A 19,862-nucleotide genomic window follows, 5' to 3' on the forward strand; every position below is an offset into this window, starting at 1 on the left:
ATATATATATGTCTCCAAGAATAATGGTTTTGTTTTTGATAGTACTAGAGATCCAGGCAAGGATGTCCTCAAAAATATGTATATTATTGCCTGGGGGAATATAAATAATTATGTTGCATATTTTCTAGGAGTTGTTTATTTTTATCAAGATTATTAGAATTTCTGCAGTGTTGAATTCTGGGTCTGCAAAATGTAGGCATCTTTTTGTATGAGCAAATGTCCAATAATTCTGTTTTACACAGACAATTTATGGCTGCATAGCAAAAGTGAGGAACAGTTTTATGAATTGATGGATACTTTGCTACAAACTTTAAAAAAGTTAGGCAAATGATTGATGTGATAAACAGCATGGGGTTGGTGGTAATGATTGTTAAAGATAAAGATTCAGTTTATTATAAAAAGTTTTGAGTTTTTAAGTATTCATTTGGGGGATGTATAGATGTAAAGGATCAAGAGGTTAGAATTCTAGATTGGATGATTAAAATGATTAAGTTATAGAAAGATGATAGATTTTCTTTACAAAAAAGGAGCTCAGTTATTAAAACATAAATAAAAGACTTCCAAAGTTATTTGGTGAGTTTTCTCATGTCCTGAAATATTAGAATTAAAAATGTTATTTGAGTATTGGAAAGACACACATAAAGATATAGGGTTGGAGAGTAGAGAAATAAAAGTCAGATTATTTTGGAACAAGCTGGAAGATGTCTAGACAATAGAAATGTCATGTGTATATGTTTTTTTGCTTAAAATAAAAATTAGTACTTTTGATAGACTAAAGGTTTTTTCAACAAAAATGAGAATCGTTTTTCTTCCTGCTTTTACATTCTTATGTTATCTTTTCTCAACATGCTTGACTATTTGTTGACATCATAACCATCTGATATGAAATTGTTTGCAAGTATTTTGCATATTATATGTTTTCTTATTACTTATTCTGTTTCTACATAACATGCAAATATTGCTAGCTTTATTCAGCATAAGATGACTGTATATAGGTAGTCTGCCCATTGGATATTTGCTTTACATACACCCTGAAACTAGTTTTATTCCTTAGCATTTTACTTTTTCATCTTCTCTGGACTGAACTGACATTTCATTAGTGACACCCGTTTTACACCACCAAACAAAAAAAAAAAAAAAAGTTCTTTGATGATAACTCAAACTTTTTTGACTCTTAGGAAATCTCTTTAGGTTTTTTTTGAAATGCATATGATTCAGTATGAAGGCATTAAAAAATATTTTTTTTTAAATTTTTTTTTTGTATCTTGTATGTAATGTAAAAAAAGAAAAAGTGGATGAAATGGATAGATGGATGAATTAGGCCATCAAAGTCTTACAAAGATTGTTAAAATAAAAAATATAAAAATTTGTTCATTCATATTATGGGATGATAGATGGGGCTACTTGTTTTGTACAGTATCCAAATGGTCTTAGATTTTTGGAACAGTTTAAAACTGATAGTAGTCAGAAGTGGGTTATGTATTCATTCAGAATTTGACATTTGTTTTGCATGTTATGAGGTGAAAGAAAATAGGAAGGTTTCAAAGGTAGAAGTAGATTTTTAGATTCATTTTGTTGATGTCTATGAGTTGCAAGATATAATATTGTTTTATGTAATAAAAGTTTGTAATTTCAACAATATGTCATAATATAGTGCAATTTTCAAAACAAAATAAATTTGGTGTGAATATAAGGTGAGAAGCATTGCATATTGAGTTTGTGACATTTTGTGATACTAATGATGTATATTGATTAAAATGAATACCCCTATTTTTTCAATAAGTGCAGTGGGCTGTTTTACATCCAAAGGCAAGATAAAGCAGCTCCACGGCAACAGCTTGTCACAAAGCCAAATCTTTATTAAGTGCAAAGACTAAAAACATCATAATATAAGCAATTTTGTCTGCCTCTGCAGACTTCCTCAGATGCAAACAGATCCATTTGTATATGATGAACTCTGCAGAAGCAGACGAAGGCATGAATATTACGATTTTTTAATCTTTGCACTAAATAACGATTTGGATTTGTGACAAGCTGTTGCTGTGGACCTGCTTTACCTTGCCTTTGGATGGGTTGGTTTGTTCCAGAGTTTTCTTAGTGTCATGGATGCTGGAACCAAAGAACCGGGGGGAGGGGGAGCCCACCCACCCCCACTTTTACAGCTGCAAGATCTGTTGGGAAAAATGAAACAAGTGGAGTTTTCACTCTAACATAGATTCGCTTGCAGAAGTTAAATTAACTAAACCAGCTGTTCTTGTTCTGTTATTTTTTGGTTATGCTGCTGCTGTTCCACTGGTGCTCCCAGAGCCAGAGTCATGCCAGTAAAGGAGTTTTGTTCTTTTATTTGCAGGAGTTATGCTGCTCATGTGTGTGTGTGTGTGTGTGTGTGTGTGTGTGTGTGTGTGTGCTGGCGTGCGCGTGCGCGTGTGTGTGTGTGTGTGTGTGTGTGTGTGTGTGTGTGTGTGTGTGTGTGTGTGTGTGTGTGTGTGTGTGTGTGGGTGTGTGTAAATGCCCCAGTTAGGAATACCTGGTGGTTAGTGTTACTCACGCTCAAACAAGAGCCTGAATTCTCTACCCATACCACCAATTGTGATTCAGGGAGTTGAGTCCATAGCTCTTCACTGTCCACATTTTCACAGAATATTTGGCCCATACATTTGGTCTGTTCCTGTTACAATTTGCGTTTTTCTGGCAAATCATTGAGAACTGAGATCACTAAATAATGATAGCTCTTTAAGATTCAGTCTTCCTATCTTTCAGGAAACACATGGTAACACAAAAACACTTTATTTTAGCAACTTTCAAAGATTATACAAGCAATATTTAAGATATGTCCCTGGTTTTGGGCCTTTCCCCCCAAATAAATTTTAGCTTTTTCCAGATTTCTTGCACTGTGAAGTTGAGAGATTTAGTTGATTAAGTGGATTTTACAAGGAGCTAAGAGCTTCAGGGGAAGAGAAGTTTAAGTCATTTGCATTGTTAGTGGCACAACAGGTAGTATACTTGCTTTTGATGCAGAAGGCTGTAGGTACTACTCCCACAGTATGTAGATGGATTGCTGATACTGTACTGTGTTGTACTTTAATGGGAGTGGATGCTGCAGTCCTTTGAATGTCCTCCTTTGGAGGAGTTACCTAGTAACTACGAACCCATTATCAGTTTGCCATCCATTCCCCATTGCAAAATTACTAGCTTATCATTTTTTAATGTAACATGGGCAATTTATTCTTCAAGGGCAACAGGTAATTTATTTGTAGATGAAGCAATGAAATATAAAGTTGTTTGCTAGCAACAACCTTTTCATTAGTTACAGATCCCTTTATGTGGAATTATTTAGATGACTTACTTCTGCAGAGATTTTGCATATTTACTGATATTGATGGATTGTAATGACAGAAGTTTGAGTGGCCATGTATGGTTGAAATTTTCTGAAATGGGTAGTTTTGTCATTATTGGTTCATACATTTTGTTTCATTGCTTACTTGAAGATAGTTCCAAGCTACAAATTTAAAATGCATTCTAACAAGTGATGCTGTATTATACAAGCAATATAATTTAATACAATGAGGTTAATACAATCAGGAAGGAGAACGTATACATGTATTTATTTATTTATTTATTTCCAATTTGATTACTGGGGAAGTCCACTGGGCCCAAATGTCCCGTTTTCAGTGGAGGCCCGGGGAGAAAAGCTCCAAGATACATATTGTGGTAGAGATACAAAAATATAAAAGATACAGTATATAGAACAGTTTACAAATATGTACATTCAATGTCATGCATGATCAACAAAATTCATTGTGGTTGGTCTTAAGCGTTGTTCTGTACACATTCATTTGAGCATACATTCTTAGATTTTAATTGTGGAAACACTTTACATACACACATTTAAAGTAAGTATGGAAACACTTTACATGCACTCATTTAAAGGGAGATGCTATTTACAAAGTTGGAAATGTGTGATTAATAGCTTATAGATTATATAATAGATATATAATATAATAGATTATAGGAGTTGCAGAGAGCTTAGATCCATTCATTAATAAAATAGCTGTGAGAGTTAAAGAGAGCTTAGGAACCTGGCAGAAAATCTCCTGTGGGCATATGCTTAAATAGAATTAGGTAGGTTGAAGGCAGGGACATTTCCATTTAGTGGACAGGAATTTGAAAAGCTGGGTTTTGAAGTTTTCTGAGTTTGATATTGTCCTTAAAGTGGAAGGGAGATAATTTAATTTCTTGCCTAGTGAGAAAGAGAGGAGAAGCTGGCCAGCAGGTCGTTTAGGTTTGTGAATAGTAATTAAGTTTTGGTGTTCAGCTCTGAGAGTTCTGTTAGGGGATATAAGGGGGAAGGATATGTGTTAGAGCTGGACATTTTGTTGGGTGAAATACAAGTCTGTGTGCAGTGGTGAGTTGGAGGTAGTCTAGGTAGTTTGTGAGTTCTAGCCAATACAGAGATTGAAGGGTAAGGCGGTGATGGGTGGAATTTTTGGATTTGGTGGCAAATTTGGAGATTTTATTATAGCAGTTTTTTAGTGTGGGGGTGATGGAGGAGGACATGATCAGAGAGCTCCTCTATGTCTCTTGTCATGTAGTCCAGGGAGGAACGTCTGAGGGTTTACACACCAGCATGGTCAATAATGGAGCCATATATGTACTTGCTTTGGAGTGACCTGAGTGTATGTGTTATGTGGCAGCTCCTGGCACCCGACAGACAGCACAACGTGACCTTCTCCTTGTTCAGCCTGGTGAGTGGGACGTCAGTGTGACCGACAATAAGAGTCATCTATTACAAGTGTATTAGGTGTGTTGTTTAGGCCTAAGGGCAGTGACTGTGTGGAACACTGACTTTGTGAACTATGTGATATGTGTGTATAGTTGTGGGTTAGCAGTTGTTTGGGTGTCTGCTTTGGATGTCTCTGCTGCTTAGGCAGAGTATATTTAGAGCCTCTGAGTATGTGTTTGTGTGTTAATGTATGTATTTTGCTGCCATCATAGGTCCATGTGAGACTTGATTTGAGGTGTGTGTGGTTACCTTCACCACCTGATAGACTGTGCCAGTCACAGGTTGAGAGAGCTCAGCCTCCTGTTTGCTATACAGTTGCATCTCTCACATATATCTGAGTTTGTTGGTAGGAGGACAGGGTTGTCTGTGTACATAAGGCAGTTGTAACATTGTGTCAAAATTCCAATATGCACCAGCTGGACTGGAAAGTACACACAAAACCGACCTTTGGACATGCGACAATATTATGATGACATACTCTGTTGACTGATCACAAAGGATCAGTAGTGTGTTAAGTGTGTAAAAGAGTATAACAGTGGTTTAATGGTCAGGTTTGTCATTGTTTTGAAAAGATTATCTGCGAAGGAGTACAGACAGAACCATGACACCTCCTTCAGCTATGTCAGAAATAGCAATGTACAGTCATATATGTCCTGAGTCAGGGTCAACTGTACCTGACTGACAATGCCGACATCCTGTCAGACAGGTCCATACATACATACCCACCTCCCAGTGACAAAAGGCCCTATCATCATACCAGGAGATATCACATGTAGAATGTGTAAACTGCTCCTCCCAAAGCCGAATGAATGCCATCACTTGGATAACATTGTTTCCCCATATGTGTCATAAGTGAACAACAGAACAAACAGACCATGCACCTGAACACTCTGTTGAGCCTCACCCTCTCTACAGGATCTTACACTGTTGAATGTGTTACAGCAACATATGGCACACCCCACAAGTGTTGGTGCACAACAGACCATGGCAACTAAAGTCCTATAAGCCTATGAAGTCTGAACTGCTAGGCCATGGAGTCCATCATGATTGCAGTCAGAAACAGAGCTATTGTAATCCGACAAACACACAACCCAACCAACTGTGGTATGTTAATGAGCAGATCAGGTTCCCCAAACCTGCTAGATTTTTTCAAGGCAGCCACCCAGGACATACATCACTGAAAGGAGCTACACACGTCCCACATAGACTTTGAATAGGCCTTTATCAACATCACAGACACATGTTGTATCCACAAAACCAACAATCTGTGCATAAATATGTATTGTCATATGAAGGAATGGCAATTTGTCCACAGATAGATCACACAAGCTAAGAATTGTGGAGTCCTGTTCAAGCTGTTCACACCTGCTTATCCACATGGTTCATTTCTGGGATTGCATAAAAAAAGTGCACACACATTACCATGTCTAGTCTGATGATGTCAGCATCCTACAAATATAGCAGGAGAATAGAAATCACCCAGTAAAGCATATAACGTGTTGTGTTAATGTAAATTTCTCTAATATCATAACATAGTTAGGTAGGGGTTTGAATCCTGCAATTGCTGAGTGTATGTGTGTGTGTGATTCCCTTTGGGAGTAGTGTCCTTTTTGTAGACTGTGATAACACATTAAAAGAGGTGAATTCCTCTTTGCCAAGTCTGATGATGTCAGTATCCCACAAATTCAGCTGTGGAAATAAAACCACCCATTAAAGCATATAGCACATCGTATTAATCTGTATCTCCCTAGTGTTATAACATAGTTAGGTAGGGTTTTGAATCCTGCAATTGCTGAGTGCATGTGTGTGATCCCCTTTGGGAGGAGTGGCCTTTTTTTGTAGACTGTGACAACACAGTAAAAGAGGTGAACTCTTCTTTTCCAGGTCTGATGGTGTCAGTATCCCACAAATACAGCAGTGGAAATGAAAACACCCAGTAAACCAGAAAGCGCGTCGTGTTACTGCGTATCTCGCTAGTGTCATAACATCATTTGGTAGGGGTTTGAATCCTGCAAATGCTGAGTGTGTGTGTGTGTATTATTCCCTTGGAGAGGAGTGGCCTTTTTGGAGACTGTGAAAACACAACAAAAGAGGTGAATTCTTCTTTGCCAAGTGTGATGATGTCAGTATCCCACAAATACAGCTTTGGGAACAGATACTCCCAGTAAAGCATATAGTGCGTCGTGTTAATGCGTATCTTCCCAGTGTCATAACATAGTTAAATAGGGGTTTAAATCCTGTGAATGTGTGTGTGATCCCCTTTGGGAGGAGTGGCCTTTTTGTAGACTGTGACAACACATTAAAGGAGATGAACTTCTCTTTGCCAAGTGTGATGATGTCAGTATCCCACAAATACAGCTTTGGAAATAAATACTTCCAGTAAAGCATATAGTGCGTCGTGTTAATGCGTATCTCCATAGTGTCATAACATAGCTAGGTAGGGGTTTAAATCCTGAAAATGCTATGTGTGTGTGATTCCCTTTGAGAGAATTTTTGTAGACTGTGAAAACACAACAAAAGAGGTGAATTCCTCTTTGCCAAGTGTGATGATGTCAGTATCCCACAAATACAGCTTTGGAAATAAATACTCCCATTAAAGCATAGAGCGTGTCATGTTAATGCTATCACCCTCGTGTCATAACCTAGTTAGGTAGGGGGTTGAATACTGAAAATCTTGAGTGTAAATGTGTGTGTTTGATTCCCTTTGAGAGATGTGGCCATTTTGTAGACTGTGAAAACACAACAAAAGAGGTGAATTCTTCTTTGCCAAGTGTGATGATGTCAGTATCCCACAAATACAGCTCTGGAAATGAACACTCCCACTAAAGCATATAGTGTGTCGTGTTAATGCGTATCACCCTAGTGCCATAACATGGTTAGATAGGGGGTTGAATCCTGACAATGTTGAGTGTGAAGGTGTGCGTTTGATTCCCTTTGAGAGGAGTGGCCATTTTGTAGACTGTGAAAACACAACAAAAGAGGTGAATTCCTCTTTGCCAAGTGTGATGATGTCAGTATCCCACAAATACAGCTTTGGAAATGAATACACCCAGTAAAGCATATAGCGCGTTGTGTTAATGCATATCGCCCTAGTGTCATAACATAATTAGGTATGGGTTTGAATGCTGAGTGTGTGTGTGAGATTCCCTTTGAGAGTAGTGGCTCTTTTAGAGACTGTGAAAGCACATTAGAAGAGGTGATTTCCTCTTTGCCATGGCTGATGATGTCAGTATCCCACAAATACAGCAGTAGAAATGAAAACCCTCAGTAAAACATTTAGCATGTCGTGGTAATGCGTTCCTCTCTAGTATCAAAACATAGTTAGGTAGGGGTTTGAATCCTGCAATTGCTGAGTGAGTCTGTGTGACACTGTTGAGCAATGTGTTGTGGGGTTTTTTTTTACTACTATATGACATATCAGTAAAACAACAGTATGTGCATTGCACACTTCAGGTATCTGTATGGCAAATATACATATGCACATGTGACCTAAATTGGTAACTGTGTGGCCAAGACATATAAGTACATGTGACCTCATTCACTTCATAGGTGTGAAGCCTGCTTTCAACACGACTACATCTGTTACCATTGACAGTTGTTGCTGCTGCTTCCTGGACCGTAGGTCACATATGTATGTATGTGACAAGTCCAGCCACTGTAGTGAGCTGTGCCCTAGGTCATCTGTGTTGCACACACACATGACAGTTGCTATAGAATAGTGTGAGTGAGGGTGTATGCCTGTGGCATATTTCAGACATGATCAAACACAACACAGTCTGTCAATAATGGCCATTCATTGTAGGTATACAACAACTCCGTGGATATGCATACAGACCCCTTATTGCTTATGTGATACACTGAGGGACATCAGCATACCTTTGGGAATGTGGATATCAAAGGACAGATGAAATCACATGTGGTTGCTTGTACACATCGGTACCCCTGCTACATGTTGTGTGCTACTACCAATGTGGTACTGTCAGGATACTATGTGTAGTAAATATGGATGACTATGCTATTGTTGGCTCATAGCTTCACAACATGAGTTTGTCAACAGGTATCTGTCTGTATGATACCCTTGTGGAGGATAAATGTCTAATCCGGGGAATGCATTGTAAGCCACTGTATGCATCACCAGATGTGGACGTACATATCCCTAGTGTGTCTGCTTGTACCTAGGACGGACACATGCCAAACAGGAGTAGTCACAGGAATGTGTGGTGGTCAATGCCACTGGTAACTGGTATAGTACAATACCGGAATGATTCTAATGCAACTCTGTATCCTACAGCTGTGTGTCAGTTGTCAAGACATCATCTAACAATTGGTTAAAATCAGGCTGTTGAGGTTATGTACACTACTAGAATGCTAACCAATGACAGATATTAACAGTATCACCCACAGCATAGTGTCATACCATGTCATACAGACGTGTACCCAAGTTGTGACATATGTGTAGTGACATGCATACTGGACCACAATAGGAAATATGAAGTATTAACACTGTGTAATACAGGGCATGTCACCCTTCCCATGTGCCCACCATGCACATACATGCAAACAGTGCACCTCAACCATGTTCACAAATGTACATCTTGAAATCTGTAACGCACACATCACACACGTAACATCCACTCACCGACACATGCTGCCAGTACCACACACATCAGCCAACTGGCACATGTGCATACAATCTATGTTTGGAATTAACACTAGTGTAAGCAATACTAAATTGATAATCATTGCTGTGATGCATCATGCCTGCTCAGATATACCTACAAGGATATCATTACACTTTACTGTTCACAACATGCTAACATTGCTACACTGCTAGTAGGTCACCCTGTGCATCAGCACCATGTTATCCTGTTCCTGCATCAATGTCACAGATGACAGACAGGAGGTGGCACAGTTTCATTATGTGCACTGGGTGTGTTATTGTTTTTCCAGAGCCTGACAATGACCCATCCAATCGACATGTATGTGTGTGTGTATGAGGGACAACTGTACAGTATGGGTCAGTGTTGATGTAATGTGTTTGTATGTGTTAGCCCTACGTGTTGGTTGTATTTGTGTGTGTCTACATGCACACAGTACCCCCTTGTGGCTGCCAAATACAGGAGGTTGTGGGACAGCCACAGACTGTCCCTGCCAGGCTATACAGATCACTGTCTCTGGCCACGGACACAGTACCTGTGCCTGGCAGGGGTGACACGGACAGTATCGGGTAATAAGCCAGACTGAGTACTATTGCCAGAGGCAGAGGGATGTTGACTGGACCCATGTTCCTGCTGGGACTGGCAAGAGCCATGTGCACGTGGTCATCTCGGACAGTCTACCAACAGCCCAGCCACAGCATTGCTGGGGCTGGTACTGGCACTACGGGAGTGGCTGGCACTTGTGTGTCATCTGCAATGACTGCCAGCTGATGATGTTGCTGGCATACATCCACGTCGACGTCCCAGCCATCCTGCACTGTCCTGGCACATGGACATAACATTGCGGAGGATATCTAGTGTCACCCCCAACATCTATCAGTGACATCGGTGTAATTGTGGATGACACCGGCAAGGTCACGGATACTGTCATTGATCATGGTGTTATGAGCCCTCTGTGCCCTTAGTCCCTGCCTGGTGTACCATTCCATACGTGCCTGTGCTTGCATCACAGCCCGGAACATACCTGAGGTTGTAAGACCTGTGAGGGCACGTCTGCCAGGGGCATTACGACCAGCGGTGCTCCCACAAGAACCCCTGGACATATGCCTATGTGGTACCATTCCGAGTGTCTGGGCATGGCTGCTGTGTGGGGTTGCATGTGCCATAGATACCACACTTTCCTGGTTAATGCCTACCGTATGCTGTTCCTCACCTAAGGCCATTGGTGTTGAGGGATGTAATGGCAGTATGCATGTGCACATAGATGGGGTGGAAAGCTGTGTACTGTCAATTGGTGGATCAATGACAGACCCTGTCAAACATGCCTGTACCACAAAACATGTATCATCATGTTCACTATTTGTGGCAGTGTCTTCAGGTTCCCTGATGCACCCATCCAACAATACCTCAGCACCTGTGAGAGGGAGAAAGGAAGCACACTTTACCATCTGTACAGGATGTTCACACACATGCACACATGCACACATGCACACATGAACACATGCGCACATGCACATATGCACACATGCACACATGCACACATGCACACATGAACACATGAACACATGCACACTAATACACTACTCAGTCAAGTTGACACACACACCAACAGCAATATGGGACATATTCGTTAGTGGTTGATGGTGGAGTACAATATCATAAGCCAAAGAGTCCTATCACATGTGTCAGCATGCAGAATGTGTGTTGCTCAACAGCATGCAGTGCGAGTGTAGAGAGTCCTTGTTGATAACAGTATACATGTCATTGATGCATGTGTGCTGTTCAATGATTGGCCTCACCCTGGTACACAATGTGTACATGGACACAGCATTGCACTACAAGTCTGAAACACTTTCCAATGTCCTGTGCACCATCACTAATAGGTATACAAACCATGGCCAGATGCACACAACTGTCAGGTGTATAACAATGAATGCTATGTGTAGTACTGTGGGTACTCTAACTGGATGTAGTGTAGTACCATGAGCCATCATCAGGCAGCATCATGTGGTCACTCAAGGCCACTAATGTATGTCACACTGGCAACTATCTTGCTGTACCTGACCTGCACCACTTTGGCTACATTTAACAGTTCACAGACAGTTGTTACATGGGCATGTCAGGTGTTCAATAGGGAGCATTGCCTAACATGACTGTGTTGTGTGTTGACGCGTGTCACACCGCCCAATGATAGGACTCTACTCCCAGGTATAGTATGTGTGCTGTGTTGATGACATATGGGATACTGGAGTATGACCTTACAGCAGGTGTCTACATACTCAATGTGTATCATATTAACACATACTGCATATCACAAAGTGGTGTATGTTGTGTGCATGTGTATTGACTCTGCCTATACAATGTCCACTACAGTGTACCCCACTTGTTTGTGATGCTCTGTGTGTTGCATGTGTATGAGTCAGCTACTCATGTCACTGGGATGTGCATAGTCCCACAGAGAACAAGCAGAGCATGCACTATGTGTAGGTGTTTAACATGTGTATATGGCCTACAACTCTCCTATGACATGCACATGTTATATTCTATATTAACTGTAGCCCACTCACCAGCATGGGTCTGCTGTCTTGCTATCACACCAGAGGGACCTGCAAGGATATGAGACAGTATGTCAGTGTCAACAACTATGGCATTGCTGCTGTGAGTTTGCAATTATACATTAGTACATGAGGTGACAGTCACAGGCATACAGATAATGTCCCGAATTATCAGTATTGCATGACACCAGGCTCCACATATTCTGCATACACAGTACACATCTGATTAATGCATATTATAACACTTGAGATAACAGTGGTCTACAGATATGCCATGTTACCTGCACGCTCGGTATCGCTGTGCTGGGTGACTCCAGCTTCCATGATGACAGAGGTGTGTTTGACTGGTTGGCCAGGAGCCACCACGCTGAGGAACAGCTCTTCCACTCTGGTGAGGTGGAATGTGTTGCAGCACCACCACCTGTGGCAAGCTGTTGTCTGTGGACATCGGAGGCATGCTGCCGGACATGTCTGATTAAATCACTGCAGTGATGGCGTACCTGCTCATAAGTCCGGTTATGCATGCCTACATCATTCACCCAACAGACAACATCCTGCCACAGTGCAGTGTGACCATACTGGTCCTGGCAGGTTCTTGAGAACAGCAGGTTATAATGGTGGATGAGTGCATCCGATATCACTTCCTCCTCCTCAGGGGAATAAGCTGGTTTCCTGTTGTGTGACATTACCCTGGAAGACAATACAACAGTAATTGTGAGCAAGTCATGTGGTACACTCAACATTCTAATGTACAGACATCAGTGAAATGCCATATATAGCAACCTATTGGCTGTCAGTAGATACACACTTTTAATACCACATATGACTGCTAAGCCCACAACTGCCTTACAGTGCCTGGCGCATACTATAAACCAAACCATGTTCTGCACAGCAACAAAGTGGAAACAGTATGTAAGACTATACAACAGTACATGACACACTGTATGTGACACAATCCACTACCTAGACAAAGGAGGTGTTTATGATGCTAATGCATACAGACATTTGTCATCCATTGCAATTAATGTACAGTACAGTTACAGTACTACCAGTACACCATACTACTTGATAGCAAACCCCACAGTAACATATGTGCACATTCATCACTATAGGTGGCATACTGCTGTATTACACTATACATGTTGTTAGATATGCACTTATATCCTGTGACACACATACCACGAGGCCATGTTACAGGCATACCCACACACACATCAGACATACCTACAAGACACAAAGGTATGGCAACCCAGATTACATTTACCTGTGTACCATACAGTACTGTGTGTCAGCACCTACATAACCTCATGCCTGAGGTATGTAATGTGTGAGGACTACAGGTAACAAACAAAACAGTGTTACCAAGCCATGTGGATATAAACCATACTGTGCAGTTGAGGCCTACAGCTTCAGGTAGTACTGCAGTCCATATGTGAGGTGTATTCACTAGTGTTACCAATCAATAAGCATACATGTACTGCTTTAGCCTACAATGGCACACTCCAGTCGACACCATGGGACTATGTCACAATGTATGCCATACTGCTTTTCCTGCCTGGCAATAGCATATGGACCTTTTGATGGGATTAGAGCTACAACACTACATACCATGGTATACACAGTTTCCCACTAGGTTATCACACATATACACATCATTGACACATTCGCATACACATTCTCCATCACACCCAGTCAATCTCACATAGCATGTGATGCAACAGGTACATGCATGTGTGTATCGGGTCCTAGGTTGCTGATAGGCTGTTATCCATAGGGCCTATGGAAGCCTAAGCATATGGTACCCTGCACTTCAACACCCATGTAATGTAGGTTCATGTGCCCCTGTCATGCAGAGCCACAGAGGTGTTTCCTATCTCACAACCAATCATCATGATTATTCATGGCAACTGCTAATGAGGACCTTCATTTTCTGTTGATAGTTAGTTGGTTCCACAGTATGGTATGTGTCTGTAATGATAATGTGCCACTCAAGCATGTTCTGCTTTTTAAATTACAAGGTTTAGATCAGTATCTTGTATATATATATATATGTGTATCTTGTCTGGAGTTCCATCTGTTTACATGGAGCATGTCCAACACCTGCGGGTTTTCCATAGCTTTGTATGTTAGGCAGAGGTAGCCTCTGGGTAGGCGGTATGCGACACATTGTAGCTGTGGTTTTGTAAGACAGTCTGCATAGGGCATCTGTTTGAGTCTGGTAATACTCTTTGTGAGGTATGTGTCTGGCATCTACTGTTGCTGTGGATGTCTTCTGAGGTACATACCAACAGGGACATTGTACTCTATGATGGGTGTTATGACTGATGAGTAGAGTGGAACACTGACCTCTGTTTCCATGGATGACACACCTTTACTGACGACATGTGGACTGTACTCAGTTTACATGACTAGTGTGGCACAGTGATCATCATTAGGGACACTACTGTCCACCTGTGTCCCATAGTCTCTTATCACACCTTCGGTATTGAGTAGTCTACCACCTATGTGGTAGTTCATGGGTACAGGGCTTTTAACTACAGGGATGGCAATACGTGTACAACATTCAGCCGGAGCGAACATATGAGCATCCACTGGTGTACACATAGATATGCATATCGGCACATATACAGTCCACCTTTCATGGTGGGACTATCAATTATGCAAAGGTTGAGGGGGGTACAGCTATGCAATGATATTGCACAGTCTTGTGCAGAATACATGGAAGGTGTTCTCAGCCCATATATCTTTAGCAGGACCCCCTATCTGGAAGACTATATACCTAACAAATCATACCCACGGCGTTTGAACAACACATGTCATATGCCAGCACTGTATGCTGTCTTGTTTGACACACACTACAACCTACATATAAATATGCACATAACCTGCACTAACATATCAATGTCCACCCTTCACAAACAGTTGCAGTATGTCCCTTGCTCTATGCACATGTTCACATGCTTATAAATCAGACACATATGTATCTCGCCATATGAGTGTGTCATACAGACACAAGGTCCACACTGTTGTAAGTCCGTACACCTCATGGATGACCTGTTGGGCCTTGCTACAACATGGACAGTTGTGTGCATACAGTAATAGTACAAGGGTATACATAGCTGCAAATGTTACATTACTATACTAGCCTGCTACAGCAGTTGCCAATGCTAAGCTACACATTATGTGACTATCATGCATCTCTTACTCTGTGACATCCAAGTTTATATAGGTGTTTGCACTACTCCCCAAACTGCCATTAAACGCAGTACTGTACAGACCATAGATAACATGTTCAGATATTTGACATGTACTGCTGAGCTACATATGTCACACTTATGTCCCACTGCACACAGCTACACACCAATTTCTCCATGGCAATACTTATGCATAAACATCTACTACTTGCCGGTAACTACAAACTGTTACATACCTGTTTGTCCCTTTCAGGTCCGTCTGTGTATGTTTTGATGTTTTTTTTTTTATTAAGTACAGAGACTTACTTTTGTTTGCTTTGTGCTTTTTTGTCTTAATTGATAATATTAGTTTTGTTTAGGTATATAAATTTGTTACCTATTTTTTTTCTTTCGTGCTAGGAGCTGTTCACTGGCTTGAACGTGCAATGTAATGATTGCATGTGGGGATAGCAAGTACAATCTGTTTTTATAGGTATCTGCACATGTGCATGTGATGCCCTCTGCACCAATTGTTGCCCAGCATTTGGTAAATACATACAGCCTGCTGAGTGGTAATTGCAGTACTCACTGTCATAGCAACCCAATGCTATACATTGCTAAGGTATGTAGGTGTAGCCCTTTCAAATTTCCAGAGTGGGGCCCATACTTGTTTGCTGTGGACACTGTTGTGTAAGTCAGAAGGTTGGTATACGTCTTATAAATGAAGTTAGAGGTATAGACAGTAATGTACATGTACTCAGACCTGACTGTTACCACTTCCAGTACTGAGCTATCAGTGTAGAGTTTTACTCACCACTACAAATGCTTACACAACATTTATGTGACTATGTAGTTTCTTTTCTACGCATATAATTAACTGCCATACGAATGTAGTTATTGAGACGTATTCTCTTGGCACATGAACTGTTTGTGAACTGTTATACTGGGAATATTAATGTACTCACTTCTGCAGGGTTTGTGTTCTTTACTGTTGACATTAGAACAGGGTTCGCAGGACAACTGGACTATTCCAGTACTGAGTATGCCTACCTACACACTTGGTAGACCCTAAACACATGTGTACCTTTTAATTGTGGGGGGATGCTTACATACAGAGAGCATTATGCATTAATGTGTGAATATTATCTTACTGGACTTGCAGGATTGGTGTGTACCTGTGAGTTTATCAGGGCAGGTCGTCTGTCTGCATAGTTCCCAACTATGAACCTACCCAGATGGTAGACAGAGATTACACTGTCATTCTTTGTCTGTGCAACTCACAGGTGTTTTCAGCACTGATACAATGGCATTGTTACAGTCAGTTGCTACCAGTACATGGCTACATCCATTGATATTTCTGTATTGTACTCCTCCATGAGGGTATGCTTGTGGAGGTCCTACCAAAGCTATTTGCAGAGTGTGTAACAGCAGTATAGCCTATATACCTGTGTGTTTGTGCCTCTGCCAGGCCTATGGAACACTCAGATACATCTTTGCATGGAGTCAGGGATAGATATTTGAAAGTGAGGTGCACCTTACACATAATAGGGACAGTAGGTGTAGACTTCAGTGAAGCAGTGCATATGGATTAGTACTCCTTTCATGACGTACAAGCGGTGTCTACTGTTATTATTGTCAGTATTCATTGTGTAATAGGCCACCTTTCTGACTGACATCAGTACTTTTCTGAGGGATTCTGAGGGACACAGCTAAAATATGTTTCACAATCAGGGACATCCCTGGAAAGTTGACACAGTTAGGAGGTATGGCCTCTGCCCTACTCAGATATGCCAGTGTTTGTCCTGCTATAATATGGTGTGGGGGTTGTAAAGTATCTCTGTAACATTATTTTCTGCTTGATTGGCTGCTTCTCACATCACACTCATGTAATGCAATTCCATAACAATTGCTGGTAAAGATCCACAGAACAGGCTTTGTGTTATGGCCTTCCTATTTTTCCTTTACATTCACTCATTGTAATGCATGATATATTTTTGCAGCACTAACTTATTGTATATCTGTTGTGGCTTAGTGGTACTTCATGAGTCTAATGTTTCCAAGTTATGGGGTTCGAGACTGACGGAGGTTGTTTTATTTTTCTGCTGAGCAGAACAAGGGCCCTCACACAGAGTGACTAAGGCACTTTTAAGCAGTTGTAAGTGGGTTTGCGCAGGTTTGCGCGATGCTTAATGATGCTTAGCTAAGCGCACACATGCGCACACTCACTTAAACCCACTTACTACTGCTTAAAAGTGCTTAATCCCGCTAACCCCCCACTAATTTCTTTGAAAGAAAAGAAAATGAGGAGATAGGAAAGTGGCGAAAAAGGGGGCACAAAGAGGGAAAGACAGTAGGAAAACAAGCTCGGGATGTGCAGGATGGGTGTAGGTAAGGTCCATAGCTGCTCATTTCTTTACCAGCAACAGCTGTGCATATGTTGCAAATTTGGAGTGAAATTTAAAACCTTCCACCCCTGAGAGAGGGGTGAGGACAACGAAGTATGTTGTACTGCCAATTATAATTATCAGTTTACATGTCCAGCGGACATGTGTGCAAAATGGGCAGCTATGTATGGGGCATAATTTTTTGTGGGTACAGATTGCCCTTTTTTTATTTTTTTTTTCAGGTGAGAGTGGAAAGTGAGGTAGAGGAAGTAGGTATATTTGGGGAGGTAGGTTGGGTAGGTAAACAGATAAGACAAACAAGACGCATACAGGGGCACAGTATGACACATGGGTGGGTGAACACAATTGATGGGGACAGATGTTTGGAAATCGCAAGCCCATGAGCCCACAGATGGTAACAGTAGGACTGAGATCCCCACCCATGGGCAGTCACCACTGAACCTTCACAGACCCGAGGGTCGCTGTGCTCGCGGTTGTGTAGGAGGGGCAGGCTCACCCACGAGTCACGCCACTCTCGCCTTGAGCTGGCATAGGGGATCAGTGACTAAATGCTGGAACTCCCTACGCACCACAACCCGGACCCTTTGGAGGAAGACAGGAGGCCCTTCTCCACCCACGCTTGCAGGGGGGGGACGAGCCCCATCCCCTGCAGCGCTTCCACTGGAAGGTGGCACAGGACCAATGGAGGAGGGTAGCCCGGGATGGGCACTAGACCTGCTGGTGCCAGGTGCAATTGCCAGCTGAGGAGGGACAGGTGGGTCTGCTGGTACCAGCCTTCCCATAAGTTCTGTGATTAGGTGTGTTTAATTACAACATAGACAACAGCATTCCAAATTAGTTGTAACAGCATGCAGTAATATTCCCATTAACCCAACACACCAGGGTTACAACAGTTGAACAGCAAGCATAACACATGCATATATTGAATGACAGTGGATATTACAACAGCATGCAGGGATGAATGGTGGCAACAGGCCACCAAGATTGTGATGTTTTAACAGGGGACATGCATCAAAGTAAATGCAGATTTTATATAACAATAGGACATATACCCCAACAAATGTTATGAGATTAGACATACCCATTGAGGAGTGGAATTGCATTGTTTATGCACATGGAGTAGGGTATAAAAAGAAACCTCCATTAACATCTTATTAGTACTTTAACTGTACACTACATTGCTATTGACTGCAGGTGTATATCCCCTACATGTATTATTACACTAGGCAACATGCATTAGATTGTGTTATGGGTTTGGCTAGTTCATTATATACCTGACCTATATCTGACATAGTAACTGTCCAAGATGCAGATGTTACTGCTACATACTTGTATTTTATGTATATATTTATGTATCTGCACATCTGCATGTGTTCACGTGACATTTTCACTTGATTTTCTACACAACCCTACATTTCAGGTAGCACACCCACATTTCTGGGGAACACCTTGACAAGCTACTCGTGTGCCAGATTTACCTATGCATGTCAGCCATTTAACAACTGTTGAGGACTGTTACATGCTTCACAGCTACTGGCCCTTCCTTCATCCACATTATATGACACTGCACAACTGTGGGTTGTCAGCACTTAATACAACAGTAATATTTCTTTAATGCAAGGGTACAACAACATTTCTAAGTAACTGACACAAACACACTCCAAGTATTATACCTTTCTTATTTACATTAAAAATATTTTCTACAGGCTCTCTCCTTTATTTGATATTACAGTGCATACAGTAGACCTATTCAGGGCATATTATACCTTTATTGATAGGTTACAAAACTGTTGTTCAGGCTCACTCACTTATTTTCTATGACAGTGCATGCAGAGATAGTATTCCAGACATATTTTAGCTTTATTCATGGGTTACTACACTCTATTCCTGGCTATCTGACTTATGATATGTAACCGTACATGCAGAGGATTTCTTCAGGGAATAAATGTTATATGCTTCACAGCTACTGCCACTTCCTTCATCCACTTCTTATGGTACTGCACAACTGTGGGTTGACAGCACCTAATACAACAGTTCTATTAATTTATTGCAAGGGTACAACAACATTTCAAAGTAAGTGACACAGACACGCTCCAAGTTTTATAGCTTTATTAATTACATTGAGCACTCTTTTCTACAGGCTCTCTCCTTTATTTGATATTACAGTGCATACGGAAGACATATTCAGGACATATTATACCTTTATTGATAGGATACAACACTCTATTTCAGGCCTGCTCACTTATATGTTATAACAGTACATGCAGAGATAGTATTCCAGACTTATT

Source organism: Protopterus annectens, chromosome 5.part0 (assembly GCF_019279795.1).
Source record: "Protopterus annectens isolate FY-2018-M chromosome 5.part0, PAN1.0, whole genome shotgun sequence".
Lineage (NCBI taxonomy): Eukaryota > Metazoa > Chordata > Ceratodontiformes > Protopteridae > Protopterus > Protopterus annectens.